Source organism: Platalea leucorodia (assembly GCF_965183815.1).
Source record: "Platalea leucorodia genome assembly, chromosome: 16".
Classification (NCBI taxonomy): Eukaryota; Metazoa; Chordata; class Aves; order Pelecaniformes; family Threskiornithidae; genus Platalea; species Platalea leucorodia.
In genome coordinates this window covers 2669884-2687474 of record NC_138838.1, presented here as the reverse complement: position 1 = coordinate 2687474, position 17591 = coordinate 2669884, and the positions used below count along the sequence as shown (strand labels likewise).

The 17591-nt window shown below is 39.4% G+C and overlaps 1 protein-coding gene across 2 annotated transcripts in view; it reads left to right on the top strand.

Moving 5' to 3' along the window:
- Positions 1 to 17591, top strand: part of AUTS2 (activator of transcription and developmental regulator AUTS2) — a gene marked incomplete at both ends in the record, with an annotated part of 791016 nt that overhangs the window by 367595 nt on the left and 405830 nt on the right. The window lies entirely within an intron of this gene.

Here is a 17591-nt window from a genome sequence, read left to right as displayed (position 1 = left end):
TCCTCCAAGATTTGTATTTAAATTGCTCATACCCTGTTTCACTTGTAACTTACACTATATTCTCCAAGTATGTCGTCTCTGCCTTTATAATATCTGTAGGAGAAATAGAGCATTATGTATGTCCAAAAACAGGTGGGTAAATTGCAGTGAGACTTTTTCTATAGCATTGCTCTATATAGTTAATAGTGTAATCAAAGCCTGCCTTTATCTTTTCATCAAACTCTGGAGAAAACTATATAGTATTTGATTACATGATAGAAAAACTTTGTTGCTCTCTTGTCAGATTCCCAGAGAGTAATTTTCTTCCATTAGTACATGGTGAAATTTAGTCTTTTTTCATAGAGGTCTGTGATCCTGTAAGAAAGTTATGGGATTAAACTGTGTACATGTGACCTCACATGCAAAGTGTAAAATGCAAGCACAAAAATTGCTTAATACCTGGAGAAATGTTGTGTCCTGCTGGATTTACGTTGGACTCCTGCACAAACTGAATGTTCGTACTTCTGCCAGTAGTAAGGTTTGAAAAGAGCTTTATCAATTGGAAGAAGATTTGTGGTAGTTTTTCTAATTATACCAAAGCCCAGATCAGTGTAAGGTAAGTTGTGAAACAGGAAAAACCTGGTTTCCTTTTTTCCGCACTTCCCCTGCTTTGTGTCATATGTATTTTTAAGAGGGAGGGGATGAAGGGAAAAATAATATCAAGTGGCTCAATGTTTATTTTGCATTAAGACTAAAACTTGAATGGCTTTCCATAGTTCAGAGCGAATTGCTTTTCTTTGTCTGGACATTTAAAATTCAAATCATATGAACATATACAGACATGCTCTGGAATGGGACAAATATAGGATGGAAGGCTTTAACATACATAGATAAGCCTTGTTCTCCTTATAGCAGGAGCTGAATATGCATGGTTTAAGAACAATGTTCAGCTTCATCTTTAGGAAGCAGAGGTAACAGAAGAAAAGCCATCTGCTCTTCCCTTGCACCATACTGTCTGTGGGTTGGTCCAGTAAAGTGAAATCTGGAAGGTGTCAACATCCCCTATGCTCCAGCAAAAAGCTTGAAAGTTTCCAGTTCTCCCGAGTTAGGGATTTAGTAACAAGAAGCAGCTCGACATCTTCTAGTGCCAATGTATTGGCACTTTAAATCATCCTGATTTGGATCTGTGTAGGTGGGGGAGACATCCCTTATTAGGCTCCATTAATACGACATATTTAACTGCACTGTTTCTTATGTATAGTCATAGTAATAAGATTTCTTTAACTTTCCTTTTCTTTCTTCACTAACAGCCGAGTAGATAGAAAATGTCCTTCGGTTTCTATCTTAAAGTCATTTTTACACTTACGCAGTCTTGGATGAAACGTGGAGGGTTTTTTTCCTCCCTTTTCACTTTGGAAAATTGTTTTTATCTTGCTTATTGTTTTAAATAAGTCCATACCCTTATTAACTTACATGGGGCAAATAAAACCCAGATGTGTTTTGCGGTACCAGACAATGAGAAAAATGCTCCAGAATGATCCAATTAGCATGTGTTTCTGATAAATGTAATTATTGTATTATCAAAGTGCAAGAGAATATGCACTTGAATTGACTTCTTTTTTTCCAAAGCTTTTAACTAGAAGACTGTTGTTTTTTGTGTTTAGTGTTAACCCAGAACATCAAAAGAAGGGTCATTGGTCTCAAATAAAACAACAATAATTTTTAGTTTAATAGATAATAGTAAAGCTTTTGCCTGTGGAACCTGTTGATCAATGTATGTTGTACTGTGGACTACAAAATACCACATACTGTCGTGCACCAAAGGAAACACAGGCAACCAGGTAAGTTAAAATGGACTAACGGTAGATTCGCTGTCCAAGCACATCTACTACAGAAAGCAGATACACAGATGGAAACAGGTTTTATTCAGAAATGAATGAACACTGAGGTATGGATTAAGTAGCTTATATTTGCTGTTTGAATCCAAGTATTAATGGAATCTCTGTGTGTTTAGGCCATGTTACCTAGCATGTCCGTAATGGAGATAATACTTGTTGGACTTGGAATCTCCTCTAAGAACCATGCTTATGCCAGGCACTGGAGTTTGATGGGTGGGTGGGGTCATGTGTCTGCAACGTTTGTGGATGCTGTGCATGCTACAGCAAAGCAAAAATTACTTTTGGATCCTGTTATTCTATAGAGAGCCTCCCAAGGTCACTGAGTGTTAAAGGAAACATTTATAAACCTGACGCTTCCCAGTAATACAAAATCATTTTTCTAATACCTGCGTGATAGTTCCATCCTAGTAATTCATTATGCACTTCCAGTAGTAGTGGTGAAGGCTGAAATCTTACCTAGTTTTATGCTATAACTAGGTAGATTCTGAATAGTAAAGTTGGAGACTGGATTCTTACGTTCTTGTTGCCTCTATGCGAGTGCTTCTTGAAAAGCAGTAGGTGAAGGAAAAATTCACAGGCTCTGGGGAGGGCATTCATACTGCCTGCTTTGATGACCCACCTTCGCTATGAAGTCAACAGAAAGGGTTGGGAATCTCCATCAAGTGATTCGGCCTAACTCATACCTAACCGGGATGACAAGAACTGCCTTTGATTAAACAGACTTTCTAATTAGGTGCCTTCAGCAAAGCGGGACAAGTGTGAGTAACCACTGAGTGAGTGTTAATGATGCAAAGTTGTTGAGTTCTAAGTACCTCTACGAGTTTGTTTTTTCGGTTAGGAACAACTTACCTTCTGCTTCTTTCGCAAGTGCTAGTATGCTCAGTAGATTTTGTTGAAAAGCCATTTTCATTGTTGCTGGAATCTGTTTCACCTGTCTTGGCGCTCTTTGTCAGAGTGGACACTTTCCTATCCTTTTTACATATTAATAAATCAGTAGTCAGAAAAGAAGAGGCAGAGGTAAAAATAATTGTCATTCTCCTATAAGCCTTTTGTACTGGCCTGACTTTATTGTTTTCTATGGGGTCAATCCAGTTTATGACTGGGGCATGTGAAAAAAGATGTGGATGTGCTGTTAATATTGGTGCACCCTAAGAAATCGTAACTAAATACTTCCTGGAAAATCTCCCAGTTGTCTTCGATATTTTTTGCGTAGCAAATTGTCATTGTCTCTCATCAAAGATAGATTATAAGGTAGATTATGTCTCATCAAGAAGTCAGATCAGATAATTGGGAAGTAGTTAGAATTTTAGGAAAAGAACCCGCCTTTTTAGCTTTAAAAGAAAAGTTATTTTAATTATGTGAATTTTTAATATTGTCCAGCTGTCTATGATTTCAGGAGGTTGAGAGAGATGTTTTAGAACATGATTGGAGCTTGAATAATAGTAAAAGCTTTTTCTCTTATCTGATTTTTGCTAGTTTTCTTTGTGTATCTCCCACCCAGCCAAATTCACGTTGAAGGATGCAGGTAGTTCATTGGTTTGCAACACAAAACAGAACAGAAATCAAAACCTAAATAACTGAGTATTTTATTTTTAAAAAACAAACCCAATTCCCAAGATTGTCGGGTTCTTTGGCAATTGTACGGTTTCTCCGTTTATGGCAACTTGTTTCCATTTCTTCCCTTGGTCTGCTTCTCAAGTCTTCGTAGCAATATCTGAGGGTTTTCTGTTCCTTTCATTTAATGCTTATTTTTGGTTAGCAGGTTTTTTCCCCAGAAAGCACAGAGTTTGTGGGTTTTTCAGAGCTGGATAGAAGTTGGTAATAAGCTGATGATGGAAACAGTATTGGGGAGTTGGAAGGGAGAAGGAAACTCCTGTGACACTTTTTTTCCAAACAATGCTCTTGCTCCACCTTAAAAGAAGGAAGAAGAATGAAAAATGTGATTTGCACATGGGCTGGTGACTCAGACAAACATAAATCGTGAGCATATTCCCAAAGGCTCTAGCTAATCAGTTGTGCTATCCAATTTGGCCCTGAGTGGGTTCAGTTCAGCAGATGTTTGCGTAGTTACAGCATGCCACTGGGACACCGTGTTGTGCAATGTTGCATTACATTACTCAGAGCTCTAAAAACTCATCCCAGGGAGAATAAGCGAAGCACCAGTGGTATTAGTATAGAGATGATGGAAAACCAGTATTTGGCCTAGATAAGGCCAGCTATTTCACTATGTAGTAGGACTGATTTTCACGCGAGACGTTACCTTACAGAAGAAATGCGGAATTAGTTACACCAGCACATTTTCTGGGCGCATATTCTCAGATAGAGCCCTTAAAACCAGTAGATTTTCCGTCATCGCCCGGTCTGTTTGCAGTTGCAGCGATCCCGAGTAGCCTATGTTTTGTTCTTTGAGGTGGTCGGATTTGTGATGTTGACTCTCTTCAGGTGGGAGTGTGTTAAGAGACTCCACTCTAGGAGAGTACAGTAAGACCCGTTAGTTTCCACAGGAGAGAAACAGATTAGAGAAAATGTATCATTTGAAAAATGTATCATTTGAAAAATTTGAAAAAGTATCATTTAAGAAATTCAACCAGCTAATGTTCCAGAAGGGATGTAATACTTCAATCCACATCGTGTACACAGTGATGTTGGTAAATAAAAAGTTGTTGTTCTTGCAAGTACCTTAAGTTGCTCAGTTATTTTAGTGCTTGACTTTAGAAGCCAAACATTTAAGTGTATTTTGCTTATGTGAAAGCGTGTATCCATCTGAACTACTATGAGGTCTACAAAAGCACTACAGCAGTGGCTGTTTGGATGGCACCACACTTAATAAACTGTCATGTCCCTTGTGAATGCAGTTGAAAAGACAATCCTTGTTATCCTGTGTTTGGCACTATAAATCATTGTTAACAAATCCTAATTTGCTTAGTAGGGTAATGAATGATCTCTAATTTTCTCGCTGTAATTAGTTTTACCAAGTATTATTGTGAAGGGTGTGCTGAAATCCATTTTAGCTCCACTTTAAAATCTCCGTGTGCCCATTCGTTGCAGAAGTGAAGCTGACAATGGAGGTTATGAATCTCCTGATAGTAAATTCAGAGTCAAGAAAAGTGGACAAGATCCCCAGTAGAAATCTCTCTGTGGGTCGTAGTTACCTATTAGTATTTGCAGACCTCAGTGGAGCAGATTTGGTGTGGAGCATTGAGACCTGGAAACCCTGGTGTTTCTTTATCTGAAATCTTCTAGGTGTTGTCTTTTGTTTTCCAGGAGCCATTGAAAATGCAGTTTATTGTAACAGCTGCTGTAAGGGAGGCATCATCATTGCCAACTAAATACATTAAGTGTAATAAAATCTACCCCGGGTCTATTAATTTTAGCATTTATAAACTGTAGTGCTGTTCCTAGGGAGAACTGAGACTCATTAAAGAGTTTGCTAACAATATGACCATCAAAGCAAGAACAGCAAAAGCAGGCGTATGTGTAATTCCCACATCCTACTAATCAAGATGAGAAGAGCTGGAGCAAAACAACTGGTTTTGGAGAACAAAACTTGTGTATTTTTCTAGAGTTTAAGAAAAACACATACTACTAACTCAGTATTTGAGGAAAGTTTAGGCAAGCAGAATAAATAACCTGGGCTGGAATTTGGTCAAGACAGGTCTCTACTCAGATCATTTTGAAGAGAGATGATGAAGGTCTGAATTATTTTTTCAGCCCTTCTGAATAGTATTTCCTCATACATTGTAGAACCCTGCCCTAATGCATGCTCGTCCTTTTTGAATAAAATGCTTTGAATTTAAAGTACTAAGTTCTTCTTTGAATGGGGTGAAACTGTATTGTCCAGATCTTAAACAAGGAAAGCAGGGCACAGCGGCAGTTTCTTACCCAACTAAGCAGAACTGAGATCAAATTTCAGAATTTCAGGTCTTTCAGGTTTGCCCCCTCATTGCTGAAACACTGTCTGAACAGTGCAATGATTAATTTCTTCAGGACAGACCGCAGGTACATTTGGTGATTCGGGAGGTGATGTCCCCGAGGACTTATCACTTACGATTGAGCAGTGCTGAGCTAGAGTGTGCTTCTTGGCTCTCTTGGGAGGCCTTCACTCTCCTTCTTGCCCAAGCCCACTCCTGCTTTAGTTGTTAGAATTGAACAGTTCTGTGCTATCTGTGTAATATCCTTGGCTCGGTTTTGCCCTTTTGTGTGGTTCCTGTGGGTTTTTTTTTCTGGCATGATATTAAATTTAGTGCTCTTGCTTTTCTTCATTAAATGCTTTGAGCTTGTTAGTCCCTTTTCTTCCTGCTTCTATGTATGGTTCTCCACTTACCTTGTTGGAGCCATCTTTTTCCCAAGGATAACAGATGAGATGAATGGAGACGGTGTAAAGAAAGAAAGGAAGGGAGGAAGGAAGACAGACAGACAGACAGGCAGGAAGGAATTAAGAAATTTTATGTATTTGAAGGGGTGATATGAAAATCTCCATTATTTGCTAGAAGGGTCTCTAACTTTTATTATTGGCAGAAGAGAGGAATGTTGCAAGTGGTTGGTAGATAGCTTCATTTCCAGGTTAAAAACCTTCAGGTGTACTCACTACATATTTTTGATGGTATTTCAGGTGAACTCACTTAGTCATTTTTTTCTGACAAAAATCAATTTAGAAAAATCAAGACACGATCATTTATAAGCAGATTTTTAATTTTATAATTTTCTCTTCTGGAGATTACAAGATTTATATAAATAGCAGAAAGACTTAAGATTTGCTGTCAGTCTAAATTTGGCCTCTAGTGTTACATGTAGCTCATGTTTTGCTCATCAGCTCTTGCAAAGCAAAAGAATTGTTTTTTTGTGTTCCCCCCTCTTTTTCTCTTTCCCATAACATGTGACACAAATTGCAAATCTGAACCTGAATAATAAAGAATTGCTTCACTGATTGCTAAACAAGCATTATGGTGCTCTTAAACTCATTTCAGGTCATCGTACTGCAAATTAGTTTGATTGCAAGCAGTTAAGCTGTCATATGCAAAGCCTTCAACTTCCAAGGGTCTCAGTTTCATATCATTAAGAGAATGCTCAGTAGCGTTGGATGTATTTATTGTATGTGTAATATTTTGGAGGAATGATAGTGTTGGGTCTCTAGAGGATATTCTATATCATTTCATGAAAAGAAAAGGGATTTGTAATCCCTGAGTAGAGTGCTTCATTGATAGGCCTGGTTTTGTATCATATTTAAAGGTAGTTGACCATGTTCTGTATGAAACAAGAGGCAGTTTGCTCTTGTTACTGAAGTTTTGAATTTGGTGGAATTTTTTTGTAGCCCAGCTGGAAGGAGCAACACCAGACTGTCTCTGATGGGAATCATCTGCTGGTGTTATTGTTTGTGGTGAGATTTTACTCGGAAACATATGAAACAAACATTATCTCCTATGTGCATTTAAAATAAATGGAAAACCTTGCAAGATTTCTGCATTATGTAACTTGAGAATTTGTACAATAGCACAGTTGTGCAAAAAGAAGGGGTTACGGCAAAAAGCATTATGGTAGAAAGGACTTAAAAGGGTAAAATGTGGCGAGTTCCCTGAAAAAGGGGTCTGTGGTGGTGATTGTTTGGGTCGGCGCTGTGCTGGAGACACCAAAACGTTGAGTGCTGTGCTGAGGTGGCGTGAAAGTTCATCCTGCTTTCAAGCACGGGAGCTGCGTGCCGTTCGGGTCTGCTGTGCAGAGATGCAATGCAGAGCTGCTCTGCAAACTTGGTGACCTTGGAAATCACCAGTACTGTCATTTGACTAACTGATAGGATTACTCTGGAGAAAGGTAGCGTAAAAGCCTCTAAGGAAATAGGAGTATGCAATATGGATGGATTAATGATGAGGAGAAGCCATGTGACGGTATTATTTTGATGTGAGTTTCCATAGACTTTTCATTTTGCCATTTTCTGAAGAAATAACTGTCTCTCCCTCACTTACTCATATCTTGGAAGAATACATTTATTAATTTAGGCTACATCGTATTATTTAGTCTTTTAAACAATGGATCCTTTTCTTCCTGCTAAACTTTCAAATAAGGAAATACTGGTTTAGTTAAATAGGGAAAACACGCCTGTAATACTGCAGGCACTCAGTTCCAAAACTTGCCCAAAGTATGACTTGTTCCAATGTGAATGATTGGTGTTATGGCGAGTATTAGTATATTCTTCTTTTGAGTCACTTGGAGGGATAGTAGGATTGTACCTGAAGCAGAGAACACATCTCCTGATTGCAAGAATTAAGGCTGAATTTCACAGAAAAGAGTCCAATCCTCTTTCTCAGCCTTTTATGTCAGAACTCAAAATTGCTGTCTGATAAAATGTAGGACACCAGATTGAATTACTTCATTGAACCACTGCTGTCCCCTGTTAATGGTAATTGCACGGATATAGCAGTCTTTCTTGGCAACATCTCAGATATTTACCTCCCACTGTTTTTCAATTCAAACCTTTGATGAAAATATTCCCAGTACTTCTTTAAAGCAGACACCCAACTGTCTTTCTTGACAAAGGCAAGGTCTTTAAATCAGATCCTGACAATTTGTGACACAGCAGTCTATCTAAATCACCTTTTACCTATGTCACTGTGTCATTTCCTGAAAAAAAAAGTGTCCATCAGAGGAAGGTTGCTGAAGGCTTGGTGCTCGGAGAGTCTGTGTGTGTGTCAGCGTGGAGCTGGAAGATTTGTGTGTTTGTTTCAGTGGAAGTAATTAGATGAAGGCTTGTAAAGTTGCAATGCATGCTGTAGTGGTTCGTTATAAATATTTGGGGGTGCTTCGTCCACAAGAATAACATTATTAGGTTATTGCTGTTCTCAGATCATTAGGAAGTGAAGGTTTTTTGACGGCTTTTCCTTTAGCAATGGTAAATCCGTTTTTAAAAAAAACTCAGGGCAAATGTTTTCTTCTTTGCTACACCTGAGGGCTAATGTGCATTCAGCTGAAGTAGCTTATTCCCTCCTGAAATCTCATCTCACTTGATGTTCTGAACTCTCCCTCCCACAGAGAGACGGGGATGCCACATCCACCATTCGCTCTAGCAAATGCTATTGTTTCAAGCCATCTTGCATCATGATGAGTAGTCCTTTGACTCATGCAGTCAGATCAGTGCGGTTTTCGTTACTGAGGAGCTTGCTGTCTAGCTTTGCTGCAAGATGGCGACCGTTCACTCATGCTAGAGGGTTTTCCAACAGATCTCTTTGCATTACTGAGTATGCTTTTGGTACAAACTGAGGGCTGGCATATAATGTCAGTGGAGCTGGCCACATTGTGTAGCATCACTGTGGAAGAATTTCTAGGAAAAATCTGTGAAAATCACTTGCTTGTGAATGAAGAGAAAGTAATCTATATGAGTATTTATTATGAATCTTTTAGCTGTTCGTTTTATTCAGTGACCTATGTAACAGTGCTCTTCAGCATAGAGACTGTGCCTACCTGTGCATTTGTGTAGTCCATTGGGTAAATAGATTTCTAGCTATTACTGTACTAGAACGTCTTAATATTAATAGCATTGACTAATTGCTCCACCTTAGCAGATGAAAAGAGGTGATTGTTAAATGGCAGAATAGACACCAGCTATAATAAAAGATCATTAGCAAAGTGTTAATCTTTGCCAAGGAGGATGTGTCTGTCAGGGATGGTGATGAAAGATGGGCTTGGAGGGGAAAAAAAGTGACTGTTCTACCCTGCGCAAGTGCATGTGCCAGGCTCGTTCAGAGAGTGAAGTTCATGTTTGGAGTGGCATCGCTATAGCACATGATGGCACTTGTGCCATTTGGAAATGAAAGAAACCTTTCAAAGGGTTGAACTGTGTTGGGTACATCAGTGAATGCAAGAGGAATATGTTGCAGTTTCAAGGAAACATTTCCGATGCCAGACAGAAGGTTTTTCATGGTGCGCAGTTGAAAGAAAAGGTAGAAAGAAAAGAGAGGGATTTAAGATTTTTAAAACACTTTAAAAAATTCTGCTAGAAGAGATGCTTTTGCAATTTCGAGTTACCTCTGCTGTGATGAGAAATGGAGAAGGGAAGAGAACTGCTGCCTCTTTTCCTGCTCCCATGCTTACCTTTTGCTTTCTCAGATGGCTTCTGAAGATGGAAATAACTGCGTTCAGACAAGCAGTTTAATGGCATTGCCATACTTACAGTATCCAGATTCCGCTTTCTTTTCTTTGATGAAATATGGCATTAAAAGTAATAATTGAAGTATTTGTACCTCTGTGCTTTTGCACAGTAGTAGTAGTAGCCCCAGAAATTTTCCAGCTGCAGCCCCTGTTTCTGTAGACAAGTGTATGCACACACAGAAGTTGGAGAATTGGCAGCACAGAGGCTGGGAAAAGGAATGTGTTTTGGGGCTCTCTGAAAGGCTCTGATGCTAGCTAGTCCATCTGCAGAGAGATCACTTACACCTGGTGATAAGCCATGCTCCTCTTCTCTCTTCCTGCCTCCCCCGCAATACTAACATCTGGCTTGCAGGATTGTTTCCACCTTGAAGTGGCAGCTGTGTCAGAGGCGATGTGCTCTCACAGCAGAGAACGGAAGCACAAGCAAACCTGAACCCCATGCTGGCAAATCCATGCAGGCACCTTCTGAAAGCACTACGTCTTCTGCTGTGTGCTTAGAGTTGCCAGTTTGGAAAAAGCAGCCGTGAAGCCTGGGATGCTGTTAAACACCACCGAGGACTTGTTTGCTCCCTCCCCATTCCCCCTTCCTCCACGGAACACCAACTGTGAGAAGTCCAAGAACCGCTGTGGTGCCAACAAGAGCAAAATTACTTGCAGCTGGTGAATGCCACCTGCTCCTGCCGAACTTCAGCCAAAACAGTTTCCTCCCTGGAGTGCCCTGGAGTGGGGAATCCAAAAGCTGTTCAGAGCAGGGCGATATTTAGGGTGGATGGGGAAGAGACATTGCAATTCTTGCCTGAGAGCAGAGTGTGTTACGCAGGAGGTCTCTAGTATTAATGGCTGTCGCTCCTTTCCCTTTCCAGGCTCCCTCAAATCACCCCTTCCGCATTCTTCCAGTATGTTGCTTATGAATATTAATTCAACCCTCTCTCCCTTTATACGCCATGCTTTTTCCCTATCCAAGCTAATGCAAATTTAATGATGTTTAAAAAAAAAAAAAAGTCCTGCAAATGATAGTAAGAGCAGTGTGTCTTCCTTGAAGACCCTCTGATGTATTAATTCAGTGACACCTGATGACACTGTATTTTCTTCTGTGATAGAAGCACTCCTTGACCCTGAGGAAGGAAAAGAAACACCCTTCCTGTGATTCCCACTCTGTTTCTTAATAGCCTTCCTCATTCATCCCTAGCATCATTTGTTTGGTCAGTTTTTCCCAGTAGTTTGCAGATTGTTTTATGATTTTGGTTTACTAAGTACATACTGCTTACTTAAATTACCTGTGTTATAGAAACAGTAAATAAAAGGGCATCATTATGAATTCATCTCGAGAGGCCACTTAGCAGCCCTCTGATCACCATATTCTTTCTTATAGAGTGCTTCATCGGCTCAAAGGACTTTATTCTGATTGAATCAGCAGAAGTTTTGTTGTATTTAACTAGAAAACCATCAGTGTCCAAATGTCTACATTCATTTATTTAAAGGGAGGATTTGAAGAATGCTGTCGTTGAATTGACCTGCTAACAGTTTTATCAAGTTTGTGCCTGGCTTTAGGCATAGGGAGCTCAGTGAGATGTTCTACACAACAGGCACTTGCTTAGGTGCCTTTCAGAATCAAGGCCTAAGTTTATTAATTTTGCCGGTTGCATCGTCATTAGTCATTGCTTCTTGCTTTCATTTTTGCAGTTGAGTTCCCAGTGTTTTGTTTCTTCTTTCCTCTGCTTTGCTATCATTATCTGATTTTCATAAACCTGCTATGAATTTGCTCTTCATTCATTTCTCGGCTCAGTCATAAAGTCCTTTTTCTTCCCTATCTGCAATACAAATGCCTGGAGTGGTAATAACTAAGTCCTCTTTAATATTTCTTGAAAATACCATCTAGGATGTTCATCAGAAGGTAAGTTTGCTGCAACTTGTTTAAAAAGATAAAGAAGGCTGCAGACAGTGTATGAGATAGCTATGATACTCATGCTGTCATACGCTCACTTGCATATATAATTTCAGATATGAAATTAATGATATCATTCTTTTGCTGTTGGTAGCCTTGTTTCCTAAAACTTCTCCAGGTTCTCTCTAGGGACCTTTGTGAATGAAGTCCTCCACCTGATGTTAAGGATGAATATGTATGTGACCAGTTGAAACACAGAGTTTTTTGGGAAGTGGTAATCCCTAGAAATTCCACTGACACCCTGTTCTGTTTCTTCCATCTTTCTCTTCCTCATTCCACATTGCCAGGAAATTTGTTGCTTCTGATATAGGATACCTCTTTGGAGGAACTAATCATTACCTTTCTTTGCATACCCCAGAGGAATGTGAAATGCTTGTTCCTTGTAAAAGGATGATTGTGCTGCCTAGAAGTGCATAGAAAGGCAGCACGGTAAAAATAGGTCGCAACCATTATCTAGAGGTCATTGCATCAAAACTCCCTTTTGCAGTTGTCCCTTGAAAAACAGCTTCCCTGACCCAGGAGGTCTGTTTCTCTCCCGTGTTTCTGTGCTCGTGCTTTCCACAATGCTTAGGGCCTGAATAGGGATGTGGTTTCCCCTTCTTTCTTTCTTCAATTTTTGTGTCAGCTGACTGTGTTCATATAGCTAGAGAGCAGTAAAGTACTTCATCTATTGACTGCTGCATCTAAAACATTAAATTAGTGTTTATTTAACTTTTTACTGCTGACTTACAAAATTACTTTTAGTCTGGTTTGGATATATAACTTTTTCTATTAATTTATTGCCATGCTCTGCTTTGATTGCTTTTTTGCAGTGGTATCAAATTGTATGCTACTTTAATATTTTCTCCAAGATGCTCTCTTGATTAATTCTATGTTAGATATTTATGCCACCAAGAGGGATACTACTTAGAAATTCAGTTCCTTAATAAATACCAATTTTTAAAGCTCATACTTCTCTGAATTAAGGTGACTTGATTTAACTTCAGTTAATCACACTTTGTTTCGTGAAGCTTTTGCATATACATTGGAAGAAAACATTTTCCTGCATCATGAATCACGCATATGGCATGGTTGATACAGGATCAAAGGGGAGGTGATTTTGGGATGATGGGCAAATCATATTGGTTTAAATTTCTATATAGTACCAGAATGATTTCTATTTTGGTACTATGACAGGATCTCAGTAAGAGGCTTAAGAGTTCCTTTCATTAGTTTCTATATGTGTAAGTTAACAGTCTGTGTCTCAAAAAGCTCATAACTGAAGTTAAGTTTAAAGTTTGAGATACAAAAAAATAAACCACTGGAGAGGAAAAGATGTCACACAAAAATATTATGTGTAAATAACTAAGGGATCTTAAAAATGAGAAGACAGTTCACAGTTGCTGTCCGTGGCCATTAGTCAGTGCATCTATGGATGTGAAAAGGCACAGGATTAAAAAGAAAAACTGTACAAGCCTAGTTCCAGAGCTTCAAGTTTTGTGTTGACCAGCCTAGTTCCATTGGCGTCACCAGGGCTGTGCCAGGTTACTCCAGCTGATGACCTGGTCTGTCTTACTTAGCAAGTAATAATGTGGTCACTAAATGTATAGGGACTGACATACTTCACAAACTGTGTTTTTCTGTGTAACTTCCTAGGAAAGTACTTCTTTGTTGGTGGTGGTGGTTTATTTTTTGCTTGTTTTGCTCTAGGAGTTTATACATGGCAAAACTGATGTTTTCATGTGCTCTTAAATTTGTTTCTTAGCCTAGCCCATTGCAGCTGGCCTTTCTTTACACCAAAAAATGAACCAAATAATTGTAATTCTTCTTGAGACACTCCATTTTTGAACTGGTCCTATTTGTCAGGTGCTAATTTTTGCAAGAAATCATGATATAGTACTATAAAGTACGGAGGATGCACGTGGATCTTGTGGACATGTCCTTTAGCCGTGGCGGCTGTAGTTGCTCTCGCCATCTGAAGTCTCCTGCCTATACCACGAGTGCTCCTGCCCCTGCTTCACCCGTCAGCATTGGATAGGTTTAACCACAACTCTAGTGTTTTGCTTTTTTAGGCTGATGTGTTTGATTTTGTCTGTGGTGGATGAAGGTGTATTCACATGATCCCTTCTGCTGGCTGCACTGTACATGTGGTAACTTCCGACGGGGGAGCAATAACAACCAGTAGGGGTTTGCAATGTCTTCGACTGCAACAGCTGTTTATAAAGTTAACATCTGTCCTGGCCTCAGTCTCAAGATTGTCAGTGTTTTCATATTGATGAATTGAGCATTTATATGGTTTATATGAAAACATTCAATTTTAATGGCTTTTTCTTTTACTTTTTCCTTCAAAAGGACATAAAAAGCAAAAGCGCTTGTATGTAGATTTTTTTTTTCCTCCCGAAACACCTATATATGTTCTCTGCTGATGGAAAGGCCTTGTTGCTTAGTGATAAAAGCAGGGTTTCTCCATCAGTTTAAATTTCACTCTCCTCTCTTCACAGTCTCCTCTCAACAAAGCATAGGTTCAAGTTTAAACACATGCTTACATCCATTTTATTCAGGAGAGCGTGTAAGCACACATGCATAACTGAAGTCAATGGGATTTAAGTGTGTGCTTCACTTTAAAGCATGTGCTTCGCTGCTTTCCTGAATACAGGGGGGTTTAATCTAAGTGGTTTGGAAATTACAGTGGCCTTGGACATATTGTTTCTTTTATCCATCTGGAAAAAGGGCTCCTGTGAAATTTCATAAGTACCGTTCATACTTTGAAACTTTCGTGTAAAACACAGTCGTTCCTTTCATACTCATCTTCCTTGCGGTGTGTGTAGTTTACACATAAAAGCACGATATGAAGATGGTTGGAATTGGTTACTGTGCATTAGAGTGGGCTGGTGTTGAGACTGCTCGGTGTAGGTAGGCGTTCAGACTATGGCTATGCACAGCTCTTCTGTCTAAAGAGTAGTGGCACCCAGGACTGCAATATTTAATCACTGCGACTGGCACTGGACTCTTCCCAGTGGCCACTTGCAAGCACTTAACTCACCCAGGGTACCGACAGCTTTCTACGTGCTGTGTTAGAATTAACAACTCAAAGGCAGCTTGAAGAGCGGTCGCTCATGTCTGTCTGTCTGGATGTCTGTGTTACTTGTGTATCTGTTTACGCATGTAATTTTCTTTCAGATGTTGAACTGCAGCTCAGCAGCTGGGCCCCAATGTTTTGAAAATCTTTGAGAACTAATTAGGCTCTCCTCAGAGTATGGCTCATCCAGCCAGTCTGAATAAACAAATGTCACCGTTTGTATTAGGAAATCTCTACAAATGACTGATCCCTGTCATGGGGTAACATTAATCTTTTTAGTATAGATTTCCAATAGTTAACCATCTGGCTCCATGTGGTTTTCCAGAAAACATTCACTACTGGGGCCAGTGGAAAGAAGAAGGTGGGATTAATAACCTGAATACATCATATGAAGCATTAATCTTTAGGATTGGCCGTTTGTTTTTATCAAAACAACTCCCTTAAGATAGTATTTCACAGCCTGTGGTACTTGGATGGACTTCTTTCAAAATGAGAGAATGCTTCAGTATCTGCCATGATCTGCAGTTTGCACATTTAGTGTGCATGATAAAGGCTGGAAGAATTCTACATTCTCTTCTGATTTATGTTGCATTCACAGTCCCGGCCTGTTTAGTGGAAATGTCTAATCTTTGCAATATTTGTTGTTAAAGCTTTTCGTTCAAAATAACGCTCTTATATGAGAGTCTAAAATTACTCAAGTAAACGTTAATAATTAATATACAGGCTGGTACAGGCAGCACTGTATTCATCTGATAGATGAATTTTGTCAACTGAGCTGTAAAGGATAAGTCCAGTGTCTTGGTCTAGGTTAAATGATCTCAATCCGGCTAAGCGTTTAGGCACCTGCTTGGCTTTAATCACCAGTTGTTCCACAGATTTCATTGGTCCTAAGCGCTTTGTTGAAATCCAGCCATATGACTTAGGTCCTGCCTGAGGTCCCTGACTTGCAAGCTGTGGCAAATTAAAGGCGAAAAACAGCTGAAGAGGTTATGGCCCTCAAGCTGTCTGTCCTGCCCTTGTGATGGAGATTACCTCCTCTGCAAGGCAGATGAATGAATGGCTTCTAAAGCATATTAAGTTAAACTCAAATTGGAGACATAATACTCCAAGCTGAAAACTTGAGCACTCCAGAAGCTGCTTCATGAGCCATTCAGTTGTCTCTGCTGTGGCGGGATGACAACTGCCATCAGGGGAATGGAGTAGATGGTGTAGGAGATGGTAACTACTTTGGCTGTCTGATTTTAATCTATCACTGCATGCAAATCAGAGCTCTTAGTCCCTTTCTTGATAGCCTGGCTTGTGAAGCTTACTGCTGTTTGCAGAGCTGGCTGGCTCAAATGCTGCTACCTGACCTCCCTTTAGTGCTGTCCAATGCTCGCCTGGCTTATCGCTTGCCCGGTACAAGAGAATCAATTTAGACTGTAATCTCCTTGAGAGGAGGAACTACATCTTCCATGCATTTGGATGCAGCATATTGTGAACGCTATCAGAACAGAACTAATAATTTTCCTAATCTGCATGTGACACTAGTACACTTGAGTAATGTACAGCACTCTCTACATAAACCACGTTTATACCTTCTCACCCAATCAAGTCTGTTGCAGTATTTCCAAATAAATGGTGGGTTTCTTACTGATTCTTCCTGATAGAGAGTGATTTGTAATAATCTTGTCATGCCAAACTCATAATAATACTAAATGAAGACATTTGTTGAAGGAAGTGATTGTAAATTACATGCAAATTCAAGCCTTGCTGGCATTAATCAATAGTGAAACACAACTTTTGCATTCCTGATATAATACTGCTGAATCTAATCCCGTGGATTTTACATTTCCATGTGAATTAAGCATTTATTTTGATTTAAAACTTTTTTCTACTGGAAAAGGAAAACACTTTTTTTTTTTTTTTTAATATTTATACAGTCTTGGAAGACCTGTACTTTCATACACAAACCTGGTAACTTCTGTGCCTAGTTAGTTAATCTGTATTACTTAAACTGGTTTGTATTCCTTTCTGGTTGTGAATTTAAGCTGATCAACCCATCTGACAGAAAGACATTTCATTTTGCCTGTTGAACAGACTGAAGTGAGTTGGCAGTTATTTAATCACAATCACCTGAAATTTTTCTCCAAATCAGCCTCATTATTGCAGTTGTGTGTGGTCATGCCTGTTTCTTTTCTTAACCGGTTGCAGACTATGGCTTCGTGGTATTGGTCAGCCACTGAATTATATTCTGAGCAGCTGTTCTACCTTGCATTCTTCTGGAGGGTCGTATGCATATGAGAGGTTGCTTAAAATATAGCCACAACAACAGAGAGCAAGCGGATAAGAAATCAGTCCTGCACAACGTTGCAATCAGGTTTGTTCGCTTCAGTGGGACTTTGTAGGATACACTGCATTAGGGACATAAGTAAAGCTTTGCCTGGTCAGGCTCTCTAAAAACATTATTTGACCTCAGAAACAATGCACTGTTTTTGTTCTGTGGCAGTGTTTGGTTGAGAGCCATCTCGTGGTGATTACGATATGCATTTATTTTTTTTATAGGAGCCCCATATTCCCTAATTAAGCCTGA